The sequence below is a fragment of the Nomascus leucogenys genome, chromosome 22a, assembly GCF_006542625.1.
Source record: "Nomascus leucogenys isolate Asia chromosome 22a, Asia_NLE_v1, whole genome shotgun sequence".
In the NCBI taxonomy this organism is placed as follows: domain Eukaryota; kingdom Metazoa; phylum Chordata; class Mammalia; order Primates; family Hylobatidae; genus Nomascus; species Nomascus leucogenys.
This window is the reverse complement of record NC_044402.1, coordinates 19,185,930-19,206,415: the sequence shown is the minus strand read 5'-3', so window position 1 is coordinate 19,206,415 and position 20,486 is coordinate 19,185,930.

The following is a 20,486-nucleotide window of genomic DNA, read 5'->3' as shown; positions in this document are numbered from 1 at the left end:
GCATACATGGAACAATCTTCAAGATAAACTTACGTCATGCTATAAAATAAGTCTCAATAAACTTAATAAAGTATGTTCTTCTTCCACAGTGGATTCAAATTAGAAATCAATAACACAAAGACATTTCAGAAATTCACAATTATACAGAAATTAAACAACACACTCGTTGATGACCAATGGGTGAAAGAACTCAGAAGGAGAATTTGAAAATTATTTGACACTAAAGAAAATTAAAACATAATGTACTAAAACTTAAAGAATTCATATAAATCAAAAATCGGAGGAAATTTTTATCTATAAACACCTACATTAAAAAATAAGAAATTTCATGAAACAGTAACCCAAGCTTCTGCCTTAATAAACTAGAAAAAGAAAATAAATTTTAAAGCAAGCAGAGGATAAAATAATAAAGATTAAGGTAGAGATAAGTAAAACAATTAATGAAAATAGAGAAAATAAAACTATAAGTTTTTTTTTTTTGAAAAGTTCAACAAAGTTGATCAAGAATCCATTTTTCTAGACCCTTAGCTAGACTGACTGAGAAAAAAGAGAGAGGCAGGGCGTGGTGGCTCACACCTGTAATCCCAGCACTTTGGGAGGTGGAGGTGGGCAGATCACCTGACATCAGGAATTCAAGATCAGCCTGACCAACATGGTGAAAACCCATCTATACTAGCATAAAAACACAAAAAGTAGTCAGGCATGGTGGCGGGTGCCTGTAATCCCAGCTACTTGGGAGGCTGAGGCAGGAAGAATTGCTTGAACCCGGGAGGAGGAGGATGCAGTGAGCAGAGATCGCACCACTGCCCTCCAGCCTGGGAGACAGAGTGTGACTCTGTCTCAAAAAGTAAACAAACAAACAAATAAATAAATATAAAAATAAAAGGAGAGAAGGCTTAAATTAATAAAATCAGAAACGAAAAGAGAAGGTTACTACTGACCTTACAGAAATAAAATGATTATCAGGCAATACCAATAAATTAGATAATCTAAATGAAATCGACACACTCATAAAAATAAAAACTACTGAAATTGGCTGAAGAAGAAATTAAAATCTCCATAAATTTGTAACAAGAGTAAGAGATTGATTTCATAAACAATAACAACAACAAATTTCTTACAAAGAAAAGCCCAGAACCAGATGACTTCATGGGTGAATTTTTCAATGTTTAAAAAATCATCACCAATCCTGCACAAACCCTTGCAAAAGTAGGAGAGGAAGACACACTTCCCAATGCATTTTATGAGGGCAGTATTACCTTGATACCAAAATCAGATAAAGAAATCACAAACAAAGAACACTACAGAATGCCATCTCTTATGTATATACATATGAAAATCCTCAAAAAAAATCTAGAAGACCAGATTAAACAATATGTTAAAAAATTATATACCATGACCACAGGGGATCTATTCCAGGATCATGAGACAACAAATATAAATCAATATTAATAAAACAAAGGGAAAAAGAGCACACATTATTATCTCACAAACACAGAAATATGTGACAAAATCCAACACTCTTTCATGATAAAAATATTCAGCTTATTAGGAGTAGAAAAGAACTTTCTTACCCTGGTAAAACCTTTAGTATACATCATACTTAATGGTAAATGACTGAAATATTTCTCCATACGGTCAGGAATAAAACAAGAACGTTCACTCTTGCCATTTCTAATGAACATTGCATTATGAGATTTAGCTGGGGAATTGGGAAAGAAAATGAAATAAAAGGGCTCTAAACTGAGAAGGAAGAAGTAAAACAATATTTATTTGGAGATGACATAATCTTGTAAATAAAAACTCAAATAACCCCTGCCCGCCCACCACACACAAACAAAAGTATGAGATCTAAAGAAAAACATTTAGCAAGGTTGCAAGACACAAGATTAATATACAAAAATCAGTAGAAATGAACAACTAGTAAACATTCGGAAAATGAATTTACATAAATCATTGCATTTAAAATAGCATAAAAATAATACAATATATAGGAGTAAATTTAACAAAAGAATGAAGTTGGAGTGCTATCTCACAACATAAGCAAAATCAATTCAAAATGAATCAAAAAACTAAATGTAAGAGTTAAAACTATAACACTTTCTGGAAAAAAAAAACTGAAGAAAATAACTTTTCAAGCTTGGGTTAATCAACAGTTTCTTAAATAAGGCAAAAAGAAGTATACTTGACAAAAGAAAACAATAGGTAAATTGAGATAAACCAAAATGGAAAACTTTTGTACTGCAAACAATAGCATACGGGAAGTTAAGACACACACAAAAAATGGCAGTAAATATTTACAAATCTGATAAGAACTTGAATCTAGAATACATAAAGAACTCCTTAAATTTAGTAGTAAATTCAGTAATAAAAAGACAAAAGACAAGTCAATTTTTAAAATGAGCAAAAGATTTGTGTAGACATTAATTAAAGAAGATATACAAATCACTAATAGATACATGAATAGACGCTCAAAATCTCAGTTTTCTGTTGCTTATAATAGAATACCTGAAATGGGAAATTTATATGGAAAAGGAATTTATTTCTTACAGTTATGGAGGCTGAGAAGCCCAAGGATAAGGAGCTGCAATCACCTGAGTCTTCTTGCTGGTGAGGACTCTCTGCAGAGTCCCAGCGAGCACAAGACCATCTCAAATCTAACGTGAGAGGGCTGGTTGTGCTGGCTGGGGCATCTTTTTTTATAAAGCCAACAGTCCCACTCCTGTGATAGCCTGTTAATCCATTAACCCATTACATTCATTAATCCATTAATCCATGAATGTATTAATCCATTCATGAGAGCAGAGCCCTCATAAAGGCCCTACCTCTCAATACTCCCACATTGTGGATTAAATTTCAACATGGGTTTTAAAGGGAACAAAAATTCAAACCATAGCAACATTATTTAGTGATAAGGGAAATTCCTATCAAAACTGTGATGAGATACCACTTCATACTCACTAGGATGTCTGTAATTAAAAAGCTAAACAGCAACTAGTGTTTCTGAAGATCTGGAGAAATTGGAACTATTATAAATTGCTGGGAAGGATGTAAAATGGTTCAGTTGCTTTGGAAAATAATGTCTCAAAATTTTAAACACAGCAATTCACTCTATGAGAAATGAAAACATATGTCCACACAAAACCTTGTACACCAGTGTTCATAGTAGCATTATTCATATTGACCAAAGTGGAAGCAAAATGTTCATCAACTGATCAAATGGATTTTAAAAAGTGATATGTTAATACAATGGAATAGTACTTGTCAATTAAAAATGAATGCCTAACTGATATGGATTACAACATGAATAAACCTTAGAAACATTATGCTCAGTGAAAGAAGCCAGACACTTAAGACTACATAACATATAATTCCATTTATATGAAATGTCAGAATTGTAACTCAATAAAACAGTTAAAAGAAAAGAGAACATCTGATTGAAAGTGAGTGAGGAGGAACCATCTTATTTAGTGTAGGTTGACAGACACCATTTATGAAACAACATTTATACATTTATATAGTTCTTATGCCTGCATCTATCTAAATATAATTTCTACTTAACAGAAAATAATCAATTCATTGTTACTTAGGTCCAAGAAAACCACGAATTTTTTTTCTATCAACCAGGACTTTGAAAAGAAAACACAGTGTGTATTTTCATATTTTCTCTTCTCATGGTTCCAGCTTTAGTCCACTTTTAACAACTCAGTTTTTTTTTCAAACAATCATTTGAACCTGAATTGCTAGTACTGTTCAATATGGAGATAGTGTAATCTAGTATAATCTAAAGGTAAGACGTTCTGCATGTTCTAGAAAGAAATGTATACGTCCAGTTCTTTTTGAAGTCATTTATTTTGTGGCTTAAGTGCTGCCATTCTAGTCTTAAAATTACAGAATATATCTCAGGTGGACAGTGGAGTTATAATTTTTAGTGTACTTCTTAAAAGAAGAGTAGTCATTTTTATAGAGACTCTCTATAAAACACTTGTTGCTAAAAGGGATTCTGTTTAAATACTAATGCCTGGAATTTTATTCAGAATCATGTGGGAAGTGAAGAAGATGACTGGGTGTGTAAATAGTACGAGACTGGCTGTGGCTCAAATGCTGTTGGGACTTAGTGGTAGGTTCATAGGTGCTTATTATTTTATTTTAAATGTGAATTTATACTAGCTTATCATAGGGTAAAAACAAAAACAAAATATATAACAAAAGAAGAAGCAATGAAAGACAGGTTGAATAGAAGTCACATATGAGAAGAAGAGGTTGTTGGCACAAATAAAGCTAGAATTTAAAAGAGAAAATGAGGATTTTACATTTAAGAGGGAAGATAATATGCAATCAAATATCAATTGGTAAATGTCTTATGTAAAATATATGATGGTATAAAATTCATATTTTGTTTCAGTCATGGAATAACTCACAGTCTATAGAGTCTATAGTTTCTCATAGATGAGAAATTAATCTAATTACAAAGAAAAAATACATAGATAGATACATAGATAATAAGATTACAATTTCTTCTCTACATAATGACATTTTATTCATTTCCTTACACATTCTTTTTGTTTTTTTCAGTCACTTTTCTCAGGTTAAATCCATACCTCTTTTTTTTTCCTCTATACTCAGCTACTCTTGTTAAATGGATACAGTGACATAGCTGAAATCATCTTTTTAAAATATCTAAGATCACAAGGAAATAAACACTGGTGTACAATTCCACCTAGAAGGTAAAAGTGTTTATGAAAACAGAATAGTAAGCTGCTTCTTACTTTCCTCATTGAGTTTCTTCCTCCAACTTAAATATTGGGGGTGGTAGGCCCAAGGAAGAGCGAGATGAGGAGAGGAGCACTAAGGACGCTGGTAGTCTAGTGGCAGAGTGAAATGCATGTCAGACTTTAGTTCACGGATTGATTTCTAAAGTGAGTAGGCTCAGATTCTTGGGTGACTTTGTTACTAAAAAAAAAAAAAAAACACCAATCAGATGTAGATTTGGTCTTTTCACATAGTCTCCCATGTTTCTTGGAGGCTTTGTTTGTTTCTTTTTATTCTTTTTTCTCTAAACTTCTCTTCTCGCTTCATTTCATTCATTTCATCTTCCATCACTGATACACTTTCTTCCAGTTGATCAAATTGGCTACGGAGGCTTGTGCATTCGTCACATAGCTCTCATGCCTTGGTTTTCAGCTCCATCAGGTCCTTTAAGGACTTCTCTGCATTAATTATTCTAGTTAGCCATGCGTCTAATTTTTTTTCAAGCTTTTTAACTTCTTTGCCATGAGTTCAAACTTCCTCCTTTAGCTCGGAGTAGTTTGATCGTCTGAAGCTTTCTTCTCTCAACTCATCAAAGTCATTCTCCATCCAGCTTTGTTCCGTTGCTGGTGAGGAGCTGTGTTCCTTTGGAGGAGGAGAGGTACTCTGATTTTTAGAGTTTCCAGTTTTTCTGCTCTGTTTTTTTCCCCATCTTTGTGGTTTTATATACCTTTGGTCTTTGATGATGGTGACATACAGATGGGGTTTTGCTGTGGATGTCCTTTCTCTTTTTTTGTTTTCCTTCTAACAGTCAGGACCCTCAGCTGCAGGTCTGTTGGAGTTTGCTGGAGGTCCATTCCAGACCCTGTTTGCCTGGGTATCAGGAGCAGAGGCTGCAGAACAGCGGATACTGGTGAGCAGCAATTGTTGCTGCCTGATCACTTCTCTGGAAGTTTTGTTGCAGAGGAATACCCGGCTGTGTGAGATGTCAGTCTGCCCCTACATGGGGGTGCCTCCCATTAGGCTACTCGGGGGTCAGGGACCCACTTGAGGAGGCAGTCTATCTGTTCTCAGACCTGTGTGCTGGAACCAAGTTGGAAAACACTCTGCAGGATATTATCCAGGAGAACTTCCCCAATCTAGCAAGGCAGGCCAACATTCAAATTCAGGAAATACAGAGAATGCCACAAAGATCCTCCTCGAGAAGAGCAACTCCAAGACACATAATTGTCAGATTCACCAAAGTTGAAATGAAGGAAAAAATGTTAAGGGCAGCCAGAAAGGTTGGGTTACCCACAAAGGGAAGCCCATAAGACTAACAGCTGATCTCTCAGAAGAAACTCTACAAGCCAGAAGACAGTGGGGGCCGATATTCAACATTCTTAAAGAAAAGAATTTTCAACCCAGAATTTCATATCCAGCCAAACTAAGCTTCATAAGTGAAGGAGAAATAAAATACTTTATAGACAAGCAAAGGCTGAGAGATTTTGTCACCACCAGGCCTGCCCTAAAAGAGCTCCTGAAGGAAGCACTAAACATGGAAAGGAACAACTGGTGCCAGCCCCTGCAAAAACATGCCAAATTGTAAAGACCGTCAAGGCTAGGAAGAAACCGCATCAACTAACGAGCAAAATAACCACTTAACATCATAATGACAGGATCAAATTCACACATAACAATATTAACCTTAAATGTAAATGTAAATGCTCCAATTAAAAGACACAGACTGGCAAACTGGATAAGGAGTCCAGACCCATCAGTGTGCTGTATTCAGGAAACCCATCTCACATGCAGAGACACACATAGACTCAAAATAAAGGGATGGAGGAAGATCTGTCAAGCAAATAGAAAACAAAAAAAGGCAGGGGTTGCAATCCTAGTCTCAGATAAAACAGACTTTAAACAAACAAAGATCAAAAGAGACAAAGAAGGCCATTACATAATGGTAAAGGGATCAATTCAACAAGAAGAGCTAACTATCCTAAATATATATGCACCCAATACAGGAGCAACCAGATTCATAAAGCAAGTCCTTGAGAGCTATGAAGAGACTTAGACTCCCACACAATGATAATGGGAGACTTTAACACCCCACTGTCAACATTAGACAGATCAATGAGACAGAAAGTTAACAAGGATATCCAGGAATTGAACTCAGCTCTGCAACAAGCGGACCTAATAGACATCTACAGAACTCTCTACCCCAAATCAACAGCATATACATTCTTCTCAGCACCACACCGCACTTATTCCAAAATTGACCACATAGTTGGAAGTAAAGCTCTCCGCAGCAAATGTAAAAGAACAGAAATTATAACAAACTGTCTCTCAGACCACAGTGCAATCAAACTAGAACTCAGGATTAAGAAACTCACTCAAAACCGCTCAACTACATGGAAACTGAACAACCTGCTCCTGAATGACTACTGGGTACATATAGAAATGAAGACAGAAATAAAGATGTTCTTTGAAACCAAGAGGAACAAAGACACAACATACCAGAATCTCTGGGACAAATGGACACATTTAAAGCGGTGTGTAGAGGGAAATTTATAGCACTAAATGCCCACAAGAGAAAGCAGGAAAGATCTAAAATTGACACCCAAACATCACAATTAAAAGAACTAGAGAAGCAAGAACAAACACATTCAAAAGCTAGCAGAAGGCAAGAAATAACTAAGATCAGAGCAGAACTGAAGGAGATAGAGACATAAAAAACCCTTCAAAAAAATCAGTGCATCTAGGAGCTGGTTTTTTGAAAAGATCAACAAAATTGATAGACTGCTAGCAAGACTAATAAAGAAGAAAAGAGAAAAGAATCAAACAGATGCAATAAAAAATGATAAAGGGGATATCACCACCGATCCCACAGAAATTCCAACTACCATCAGAGAATAATATAAACACCTCTATGCAAATAAACTAGAAAATCTAGAAGAAATGGAAAAATTCCACAACACATACACCCTCCCAAGATTAAACCAGGAAGAAGTTGAATCTCTGAATAGACCAATAACAGGCTCTGAAATTGAGGCAGTAATTAATAGCTTACCAACCAAAAAAAGTCCAGGACCAGATGGATTCACAGCTGAATTCTGCCAGAGGTACAAGGAGGAGCTGGTACCATTCCTTCTGAAACTATTTCAATCAATAGAAAAAGAGGGAATCCTCCCTAACTCACTTTATGAGGCCAGCATCATCCTGATACCAAAGCCTGGCAGAGACACAACATAAAAAGAGAATTTTAGACCAATATCCCTGATGAACATTGATGCAAAAATCCTTGATAAAATACTGGCAAACTGAATCCAGCAGCACATCAAAAAGCTTATCCACCATGATCAAGTGGACTTCATCCCTGGGATGCAAGGCTGGTTCAACATACAAAAATCAATAAATGTAATCCAGCATAGAAACAGAACCAACGACAAAAACCATATGATTATCTCAATAGATGCAGAAAAGGCCTTTGACAAAACTCAACAATGCTTCATGCTAAAAACTCTCAATAAATTAGGTATTGATGGGACATATCTCAAAATAATAAGAGCTGTCTATGACAAACCCACAGCCAATATCATACTGAATGGGCAAAATCTGGAAGCATTCCCTTTGAAAACTGGCACAAGACAGGGATGCCCTCTCTCACCACTCCTGTTCAACATAGTGTTGGAAGTTCTGGACAGGGCAATCAGGCAGGGGAAAAAAATAAAGGGTATTCAATGAGGAAAAGAGGAAGTCAAATTGTCCCTGTTTGCAGATGACATGATTGTATATCTAGAAAACCCCATCATCTCAGCCCAAAATCTCCTTAAGCTGATAAGCAACTTCAGCAAAGCCTCAGGATACAAAATCAATGTGCAAAAATCTCAAATATTCTTATATACCAATAATAGACAAACAGAGAGCCAAATCATGAGTGAACTCTCATTCACAATTGCTTCAAAGAGAATAAACTACCTAGGAATCCAACTTACAAGGGATGTGAAGGACCTCTTCAAGGAGAACTACAAACCACTGCTCAATTAAATAAAAGAGGATACAAACAAATGGAAGAACATTCCATGCTCATGGATAGGAAGAATCAATATCGTGAAAATGGCCATACTGCCCAAGGTAATTTATAGATTCAATGCCATCCCCATCAAGCTACCAGTGACTTTATTCACAGAATTGGAAAAAACTACTTCAAAGTTCATATAGAACCAAAAAAGAGCCCGCATTGCCAAGTCAATCCTAAGCCAAAAGAACAAAGCTGGAGGCATCATGCTACCTGACTTCAAACTATACTACAAGGCTACAGTCACCAAAACAGCATGGTACTGGTGCCAAAACAGAGACATAGACCAATGGAACAGAACAGTGCCCTCAGGAATAATGCCACATATCTACAACCATCTGATCTTTGACAAACCTGACAAAAACAAGCAATGGGGAAAGGATTCCCTATTTAATAAATGGTGCTGGGAAAACTGGCTAGCCATATGTAGAAAGCTGAAATTGGATCCCTTCCTTACACCTTATACAAAAATTAATTCAAGATGGATTAAAGACTTAAATGTTAGACCTAAAACCATAAAAACCCTAGAGGAAAACCTAGGCAATACCATTCAGGACATAGGCATGGACAAGGACTTCATGTCTAAAACACCAAAAGCAATGGCAACAAAAGCCAAAATTGACAAATGGGATCTAATTAAACTAAAGAGCTTCTGCACAGCAAAAGAAACTACCATCAGCGTGAACAGGCAACCTACAGAATGGGAGAAAATTTTTGCAATCTACTCATCTGACAAAGGGCTAATATCCAAAATCTACAATGAACTCAAACAAATTTACAAGAGAAAAACAAACAACTCCATCAAAAAGTGGGCAAAGGGTATGAACAGACACTTCTCAAAAGAAGACATTTATAAAGCCAAAAGACACATGAAAAAATGCTCATCATCAATGGCCATCAGAGAAATGCAAATCAAAACCACAATAAGATACCATCTCACACCAGTTAGAATGGCGATTATTAAAAAGTCAGGAAACAACAGGTGCTGGAGAGGATGTGGAGAAATAGGAACACTTTTACACTGTTGGTGGGCCTGTAAACTAGTTCAACCATTGTGGACGTCAGTGTGGTGATTCCTCAGGGATCTAGAACTAGAAATACCATTTGACCCAGCCATCCCATTACTGGGTATATACCCAAAGGATTATAAGTCATGCTGCTATAAAGACATATGCACACGTATGTTTATTGTGGCACTATTCACAATAGCAAAGATTTGCAACCAACCCAAATGTCCAACAATGATAGACTGGATTAAGAAAATGTGGCACATATACACCATGGAATACTATGCAGCCATAAAAAACGATGAGTTCATGTCCTTTGTAGGGACACGGTTGAGGCTGGAAACCATCATTCTCAACAAACTATCGCAAGGACAAAAAACCAAACACTGCATGTTCTCACTCATAGGTGGGAACTGAACAATGAGAACACATGGACACAGGAAGGGGAACATCACGCACTGAGGCCCGTTGTGGGGTGGGGGGATGGGGGAGGGATAGCAATAGGAGATACACCTAATGTTAAATGATGAGTTAATGGGTGCAGCACACCAACATGGCACATGTATACATACGTAACTAACCTGCACATTGTGCACATGTACCCTAAAACTTAAAGTATAATTAAAAAAAGAAAGAAAAAATTTCAGTTTATAAAATTGGACACAGTAAGAGCTTAGCAACAATAATAATAAAATAGAACAATATAACAATAAAAACAAACGGAAAAACAAAAACTAGAGTCGTGTCTTTTGATCTAATACAGAGGACTTTTTGAAATGTCTTACTTATAAGGATTAAACTCAGTGGTTGTTTTGGTTTTTTTTCCAAAGCATTAAATTACCTCACAACAGAAAAAATAAGAGAGTACCATCATTTCACAAGCCTGGTGTTCATTGGTTAGCTGAGATGGCCCAGCTTCTCTGTCTGTGGCTCTTTGAGTCAGCTGGATTTGGCTGATCTAGGTCAGTTTTGATTGGACTCAGCTCTACAGAGTGGTTTCAGGTCAATTCTGCTTCCTATCTCTCTCATTCTTCTGAGGACAAATTCACCAGGTCATGTTTTTCTTTTGAAGGTAACAGAAACACAAGATACAGCCAGACGCAGTGGCTTATGCCCGTAATCTCAGCACTTTGGGAGTCTGAGGCGGGCAGATCACCTGAGGTCTTGAGTTCAAGACCAGTCCCGCCAACATGGTGAAACCCCATCTCTACTAAAAATACAAAAATTAGCTTGGCATGGTGGTGGGCACCTGTAATCCCAGCTACTTGGGAGGCTGAGGCAAGAGAATCACTTAAGCCGGGGAGGCGGAGGTTGCAGTGAGCTGAGAGCAAGACTTTGTTTAAAAAAAGAAAAAAAGAAAAAAACGCAAGATACTGAGAACATGATATTGCTTAAACCTAGGCTCAAGCTGACACATTGTCACTTGGGCCCAGATTACATTGGTCAAAATAAGTCTCATGGCAAACTCCATATTTGCATGGTGGGAAAATATATATACTCTACCACGAATGGTAAGATTTTTAAAGCCATGTATCAAAGTTGATAGATATAGCCAGGGTTGAAGTCATGTGAATTCAATTGAGTCTACCTATGGGAGCCATATAACATTGCTTCCTAAATGATATGTATCCAAGTACATACAATTCAGTGTTTGCATTGTCTCATTATGTCTACTAAGGACCATTTCCACTTGAAATGTCTCTTTCATTTGCATGGTATCATAATAATCTTAACAATAAATTAGGTCATATTTTCTGGAAATTTATGAAGAGGAAAATAGCTGAGCAAAAGGATGAGTCACATTCCAATCCTGTGATGTTATCGGTCATATACTAAACATGATATCTGCATATTGGAAATAGGCAAATGGATTATTTTCAGCAAGGTATTAACCTCCTTCAAAGCTTAGCTCAAGTATCAAAGTGTTGTCTCTTTGATTCCTCATAAGGTCTGTATTGCTTTTTGATAGTTAATACATACTATTGTATTGCAGGATAGTAATGTAGTGTGATAACTTTGAAAACCAGGGCATTTCTTGTTTATGGAAAACATACGCGGTCTTTACTTGAAACTTAAGATGGCACCAAAAGCCTTATATTATACTTTTCATGTTCACAATGAAGGTAGGGCATGATTATCACATTAGAAACACAGAGAAGCAGTCTAGGTATCAATGCCAGGATGAGCTGTCTTCTGTTTAGGGGAAACACCCGGCTGACATCAAGGTGTCAGCTGGGGCTGTGACGGTGCTGGGGGCTTGGGATTCTCTTCCAAGTTCACTGGTTCTTGCAGAACTCCTTTTTTGGCAGCTGTGTGACTGAAGTTACTGTGTTCTCGTTGGCTCTTAACCAGGGGACACTCTTAGCTCCTAGAGGCCTCTCTCAGTTCTTTGCCACGTGGCCTCTTCCTCTCACAACATGACTCTTTACTTTAAGCAAGTGAAAAAATGATAAAGACCTTAAGGAATTAGGTCAGACCCACTCAGGATAATCTGCATTTTGATGAATTCAAAGGCAACTGATTGGGACCTTTAGTTCTACGTGTGAAATTCATTTTGCCATATAACCTGGCATGGTTGTAGGAGTGATATTCTATCATATTCACACACACACACACCCATATATACATACATACATACATACATACATACATACATACATATATATATATATATGACAATAGGTAAAATATTATAATCTGAATGTTAAATAAGTACTTCCTACTGCTTTGGAAACACTTATTTTAACTAATATTACATAATATTATATGCGTGAAAAGGGTTCTATATGTACTGCTAGAATTGTTTTCTTATTTTTTACCCATGTCTAAGATTTAGGTAAGCATGAGAATGTCAGCTAATTCATACTTCCACGGGTATATAAACATGCTGAAAATCCCTTTAGTATTTTTCTTCCAACTGGATGTGTGGAGGTTTTGGTTGAAACTACTCAAGCATACCTATGGTTCATGATTGTATTTTAACTCCATATATATATATATATATATATATATATATATATATATGAATGATATGAGACATGACTGTCTCTTTTGGACATGCTTTGCTTGTTGAGTATAAATACTATGCTTCATCTTCACATTTCTTTTCTGGCACCTAGTGAATGCTCAATAAATGTTGATCAGATTATTTTTTACTTTTTAAGCAATGTCAAAATTATAGGAAAGTTGAAAGAACAGCACAAAATAATTCTGTGCACCCAGATTCCTCGATTGTTAACAATTTACATTTGATCCGTTGATCAACATCTTACTACTTTCCGTATCTCTCACCTCTTTCTATATCTCTCTCTCTCTTTTTCTATCTGTTTATCTATTTATCTGTAGATATATATTACAAATATAATGCCCATCACCTCTAACTGCTTTTGTGTCTTTTACTCAAAAGGACACCCTTTTATATCATCACAATGTAGCCACCCAGTTCAGCAAATCAACATTGTTACAACACTCAACATTATCATTAATATGGAGAACCCCATTAAATTTTGCTGACAGTAAAAACAATGACACCATGTTTCTTTCCCACCCAGGATCTGAACCACAGTATCACACTGAATTTAATCGTGATGTCTCCTTAAATTGAATGGTTCTGTAGTCTTTTCTCTACCTTTTATTACTTTGGCAGTTTAAGAGAGTGTAGGCCTTTCCTTCTCTCTGCTGTCCCTCAACATGCACCCATTCAGGACTTCCTCATGCTTCCCAGGCTATTTATGTTTGGCAGAAAGACCACCAGATATGCACTGCTCTTTTCTGTACATCATGTCAGGAAGCACAGACATGTTAACCTGCCCCATTTCTTCTGATGTTTAGTCTGATCAAGTGGGTGTCATAAGGTTTCTCCATATTTAGTTACCATCTTTTTCCTGAATAATGGATTAGTATTTTGTGGGACAAAGCACTACCATTATTCCTCATTCCTTATCATACCTTCACCTCCTAACCTTAATATCCATTCTTGACTCCCACCTGGAACAAATCGTTGAATGAAATTTCAGAGAGCATGTCAGATTGAACTGAAAATGAAACAGTCCTTTCTCGGGTGTTTGTTTTTCTGCTTTGGGTTGTATCCACCATGGGTAGAGAGACGTTAGTAAAGAGAAACCTATGATTATTGTTAGTAACAGTATGTAAATAGAACAACGCGAATTGATTAAACCTGCAAAGTAGTTCTATAGTTCAACTTCAGAGAAAGGTTATTCTTTGCTTAAGGATGGCTCTGTCTGTTGTTAGTGAGTGTGCTGGAGAATATAAAAAGTACCTTTCTAATATTTCAGGGTTTTGAAGTGGTACATATGCTGCCTTTCATGTGAGCATGCTAATGACTCATAATCACTAGTCTATGCACTCTCTGCTGTATTGTGTGTTTTTATTTCCCAGTTCTGTAATGTTATACCTCAAGCTAGCATTCACTTTTCCTTTACATTTCTCTATTCAACAAGTATTTGTTGAAAACCTAGTAAGTGAATGTACACACAAAAATCCTAGAAAACTGTTAGCAAACTGAATCCAGCAATATGCAAGATAATATACATCATGTATAAATGAGATTTATCCAAGTTATGCAAGATTTGTTTGACATGCAAAATCAGTTGATGATGTAGTATACTCTGATAGTAGAATAAAAGGCAAAAACCACATGGGTATCTCAACAGTCCCAGGAAAAAGCATATAAAAAAATCCAACGCTCATTTATTAAAACAACAACAGCCTTCAATGCACAAAGAATAGATGGGAACTTCTTCAACCTAATAACATGCATCTACATAAACCTGCGGATAATATCATACTGTATTTTCTGGTGAAAAATAAATACTTTCCTTCTCTGACTAGGAGCAAGGTAAGGATGTCCGTGCTTACTAATTCTATTCAATATTGGACTGAGGATTCTGACCAGTAATGTCAGGCAAGTACAAGAAGTAAAATCATCCACTGACAAGACAGAAGTCAAAGTGTTTATATTCACAGGTGACATGATCTTGTAATGCACAAAATCCTAAGACATCCACAACAAACTATAAGAACCAATAAGCAAGTTCAGCAAGGACACAGAGTAAAAGATCAATACACAATATATTGGAGTCTGGACAGTTGAAAAAAATCTTAATTAAAAAAGTCAGATGAACAACAATTGGAGGAAAAAGACAAAAAGAGCCACAGAAGGAAAAACAATGGCAGCAATACTTAGGAAAGAGTGCTCTCTGGTCCACAGTGCAACTTGAATAATGTTAAAGGTAAGATGGCAGTTTCATTTTTGTTTATATTTTGGTTTTGGGTTTTTTTTTTTTTTTTTTTTGAGGAAAAATCTTGGAAAGTTGTTCAGACCTCTTTCTTCCAATTAATAATAGAAGAGCCAGATAGGCATTCCTGCACCTCATTTTTAATTAATATCACTATAAAAACACAACAGGCTCCAATGTGGTAAAGTTAAATGTCAAGCGAAATAATATAATGTTTGTTTATGAGTATTTATGTGTCTTACTAAGTAAACAAGAAAACATTTCTTCAGTAAATTTTCCTATTTCAGAGTACAATCCTCTGCTAATTTTCTGGGGTCTGGCAATGAGTCTAGCTCATTTCATAGTCAATGACCCTGGGGAATTAGAGTGAGAAAAGACGGAAAGGGAGCAATAACAGATTAAATATTTTTAAGTTGTAATGCTCCATTGTAAACGGTGGCTTTGCCGTTGCCTCACCTTTTACATAACAAGCTATGGAGCTGGGGCAAGAGGACATGTGGGGATGCAGCAGGCAGAGCTGAATGTGCTTCAAGTGGGGATCTAAACAATGACAGCTTCTTCTCCCAAATAACGATATGTTGTGCGCAAAATAATTAAGCCTTCATATTAGGGCAGAAGGATAAACACAGTAGGGAGGAGTGTATTCTGGAAACTGTCTTTTTTGTCTTTTTTTAGGAAGGTTAAAAGTGAAAAGAAATGCTGTTAAAGCATAAGGTGATTTTAGTCTTTTGCTGTTAAACTTGTAATTTAGCGAACTTGTTCGTATTGTGACACTATGACTTGGAGCAACTTTCTAGTGATAGAAATGGCTTCCCGTGTACTGGCCAGCAAACATGGGAAGCCATTGTACTGGTTATGTACTATTAAATTTTACTTTTAAATGAATAATTTTGTTGTTCATACAAATAATCAAGAGAAAAACTACTTTCTGCTTGCCAGTTCCTGAGCCCTGGGGGTTTAATTTGCAATAGTGGGTAATAAATCTTCATATCAACTCATTTTACTTACTGAGATTAGTGATATCCTAGGAACAATGAAGTATCCGTGGTTTTCCTAAAGAAGTTGTGTATTGATGCAGTAGACATCTGAGAATGATGAGGCATCCAGAAACAGTGAAAAGCAAAGCCAAACAAGACAACAATACTGGGTTATTTTTAGGTAAAGGTAATTAGAAAATATTGTATGTGAGAGTCTATGAAATAACTATAAGGACGAGTTGCTTCTAGTCTGGACCTCCAGAAAAGACTATGAGGACACAACAGAGCTGACTCCCTGGGGAGCCACTGCTGCTGCAGTGTCTCTAGAAGTTGGGGAAACAGGAGGCTGCCACCAGCCCAGATTTGATGTAGGGACTGGAAACAAGATTGGGAAGATGCTGTTAGGTGCTGTTGCCATACTATCTCTAGACCTTCTAGGTCAACTCCGCCACCTTTTACAACTGTCATTCAATGCTCTTAGGTGATATTGGCAGAAATACCGCATCTCCATAACCTTGGTTGCCAGATGAAAACGCTGAAAGCAGCAGGAAGATGACCCCATCTCTTACTAAACTTTCTACAACTTTCATCAGTGTACCTAAGTTACAGGTACTAATTCATATCCAGCACTGTAGTTGCAAGGGAATTTGAGAAAAGCATATTTCACAAAGGCCTATTAGGAAGATAGAGAAATTTGTTCTAAGTACCAGTTGACCATATCTGCCACTGAAACTTTGAGAGTAAATTGCAAATCTCAAGAAAGGGACAAGGTGAAGGATCAGATATGTGTCCAGAAGAGGACTGATGTCTTTGTGAAGCCCATAAGGAGAATGATGCTTACTATACATATTTTATTTGAGACAAGCTCTCATTCTGTTGCCCAGGCTAGAGTGCAGTGGCGCAATCATAGCTCACTGCAGTCTTGAAGTCCTGAGCTCATGCAGTCCTCCAGTCTACTATACATTTTTAATATGTTTCTATGTATTGTAATTTCCTTTTTTAATCCCACATTTAGAAAAAACTTTTGCATTTCTCTGATGCTGTTTCTTTGAACTAATAGACGCAGATAGTAAGGGGAAGCTAGCTAGCATTTCTCACATGTCCCCTTACTCAATGTGACACCATGTAGGTAGTACTATTACATTTCTGTGATCTTGGTTAGTGTGATTCAGTCTTGGAAATCTGTATCAGTCAGTTTTCACACTGCTACAAAGACATACCTGAGACTGGGTAATTTATAAAGAAAAGAGATTTGATTGACTCACAATTCCACAGAGCTGGGGAGGCCTCAGGAAACTTACAATCATGGCAGAAGAGGAAGAGGCATGTATTACATAGTGGCAGGCAAGAGAGAGAAGAGTGTGTAGAGTGAAGGAGGAAGAGCCCCTTATAAAACCATCAGATCTTGTAAGAACTCACTATCACAAGAACAGCCAGGAGAAAAATGATCCCATTATCCAATCACCTCCCATTGGGTTCCTCCCTTGACATGTTGACATGTGAGGATTATGAGGATTACATTTTAGGACGAGATTTGGGTGGGGACACAGCAAAACCATATCAAAATCTGATGTCATCTTAAAGTAAAAATTGTAAACCACTCAAGTAAAGGACAGTAGGAAAGTTCATGGTGGATTGGCCAAATAAATGCCTCTCTCTGAGAACACTACTGTGAACTGAGCTGCCAAGAACAAGGTTTGAAAAATCAAAGTCTGCCTGGAAAAGTCAAGAAGAACTCCACAACAGGACTTAATTTTGAGCTGAGTCTTTAATAGGATTTTTTAATTGTTTCAGAATTTCAGGTGAGCCCTCAAAGCTAAAATGGTATGAAGAACATACATATTCAAAAGAAAGGTGTTAGATAATTTATGATGAACTTACTAAGGTTGACCCCCCAAAAAAACCTTCCAACCCATCTAAGTCTATCACTGTTCTTCTCGGTATATAAGAGAAAAGGAGTTTGGCAGGAGGACCAATTGGGGAGACAGTTTCTTTTGAAAGTTTTCTGTGTACTAGCAGGTCTTCCCCATATGGGACCAGACATGGAGTTGAAACGCAGATGTCCCTTTAAGAAATAATTTTTCCTTCAGCTACTATGAGTGTGGTTAGCTGTCAGTCACAAATGGAATCACCTTTGGAATATACCACACTAGAACCAAGAATATGCTCTCGAAGGGCAGCTCCTAGAAATGACTGAGCATGCCCAAGGTACTAAGGCCTGGTCATTTCTGCCCAACTGCTGACTGCTGTAATGTGCAGCCTTGCTTCCTTTCTCCCCACTGGGTTGGCCAAACTTTCATGTTACTGTTCATTAAAGTTTCTGCACTCTTAACTGCCACAATGTCTCGATCGCAAGGGCTGAACTGTCACACCATAGAAGGCATATTTCCTCCAGATTTTTGAAGAGGGTATTGAAAGTGAGAAGGCCATTCTGCATGCAAGGTGTCTAAGTCCATTTGGGTTGCTATAAAAAATACCATAGACTATTTGGCTTATAAACAACAGAAATGTATTTCTGCCAGTTCTGGAGACTGGGAAGTCCAAGATGAAGGCATCAGTATATTCTGTGTTTGATGAGGACCCTCATAGACAGCCATCTTCTCACTCTAAACTCACTTGGAGTCAGAAGAACCAAGCGGTCTCTCTTTTATAAAGGCACTACTCCCGTTCATGAGGCTCTGCCTCCATGGCCTAATCACCTACCAAAAGTCCTATTTCCTAGTACAATCATCTTAGGGTAAGAATTTCAATGTATAGATTTTGAGGGGATTTAAATATTCAGATAATAGCACATAGTAAGTAGAAAGGGTTTTATGGGGAACATGGTATAATTCCACTGCCCAAAAGGAAACCCTGCGAATCTCCTCTTGAGATTCAATGGTGTCCATCGAGGTCTCCCAGGCTTGTCCTGTCTTACAGAATAATTTGGTCAAGAGAGCTTGCTGCCAGAAGCCAGGGAGCTTCAAAATAAAGACGCTGGAAGTGTGTAACTTTAGATGCAGAAGCTCAGTGGGAAGATAATCATAAATGGTCTATTAGAGATTGCTTGACTCTTTACAGGGAAAGATACTTAGAAGATCCCAAACATAATATCATATGAGGAACTTCAAAGTCTTTCAATAAGAAAAAAAATGAAGCATTTTGGCTACTTATATCCAGAAGATGTCTTCTAAAGAATATAACTGCTTTATGATGGAAAAACTAAAATCCTTTTCAGCTGCTTACTAAACCTCCCTACCCCCACTCCAACACTGGAGAAAAATTAGGCAGCCAATGCAGTAAGCAGGAAAGAAGGAGATAGGAATAAGCTGAAGAAATATCTTAGGAAATATCTCTTTTCTATCCCCACAGCAGGTTTCTGAGCCTTTTTCTGGACCATCTGTTGAGGAAGAATTTTTAATTGCATGAAAGACTGATGCTTGTGTTATTAGATTGAACTGGCCTTTTAAATACCTGACAGTGACCAGAAAAGCAATGTGATCTTTCTGAGAATTAAACAAAGGGCAGAGAAGAATGATTCAATAGAGCAGGTTTTAAAAGTCAACTTTAAGTTGAATAAATACATATGGTTTTTTGATGTTCAGCTAATAAGATGAATGTGTATGGGTATGAGAAATTCATTAAAAATAGTAGATAAATAAAATAAATGAAGAATAGTCAAACCACTATGATGAAACCACAGCTCACATTTATGTCAATTTCTCCTTTGTTCATATTCTATAAGCTTGTAATTTTACTGTAAGCCCAGTGTTATATCCTATTTTTTAACCTAAAATTTTATAAGAAATTCCTATGCAATTATATCACATTTACAATTTTTTTTAAATAGTGGATGGGTCATTATCGCACCCTCAGTAAATGTGCTGTATCTTAGGAATCATATTTCTACTTTGGAATATTTAAATTACTTTTTATTTTTCCAAAATAAATATTACCATAGAAACATAATTTTATTTTCATTTTTATTATTATTTAATAGAGACAGAAGTCTCTTTATGTTGCCCAGGCTGATCTCAAACTCTTGGGTACAAGCAATTTGTTCTTTCTGCCCCAGCCTCTCAGAGTTCTGAGACTCCATGAGCCACCATGCATGGCCCACAAATATTTTTAGTTAGAACTTTTAATAAACATATTTTATTTGACGTTATTGCCAGAATATTTCTTAAATTCTTAATACAAACATGAAAATTTCTCTAGGACTTTCCATACAGATTATATCAACTCACACTATCATAATTTCTGTGTGTACGTGTCCATGTTGCCATATCCTTGATGACATTACACTCTTGAGAAATTCTGAAGGTCTAGTTAGGTTTCACTCTGAGAAAAAATGAGAAAGATGTCTCTTAATTTGTAATCAAATCTTGGATAAGCTTATTGCTATAGACTAAATGTGCCTGTCTTTCCAAAATTCATATGTTGAAACCCAATCTCC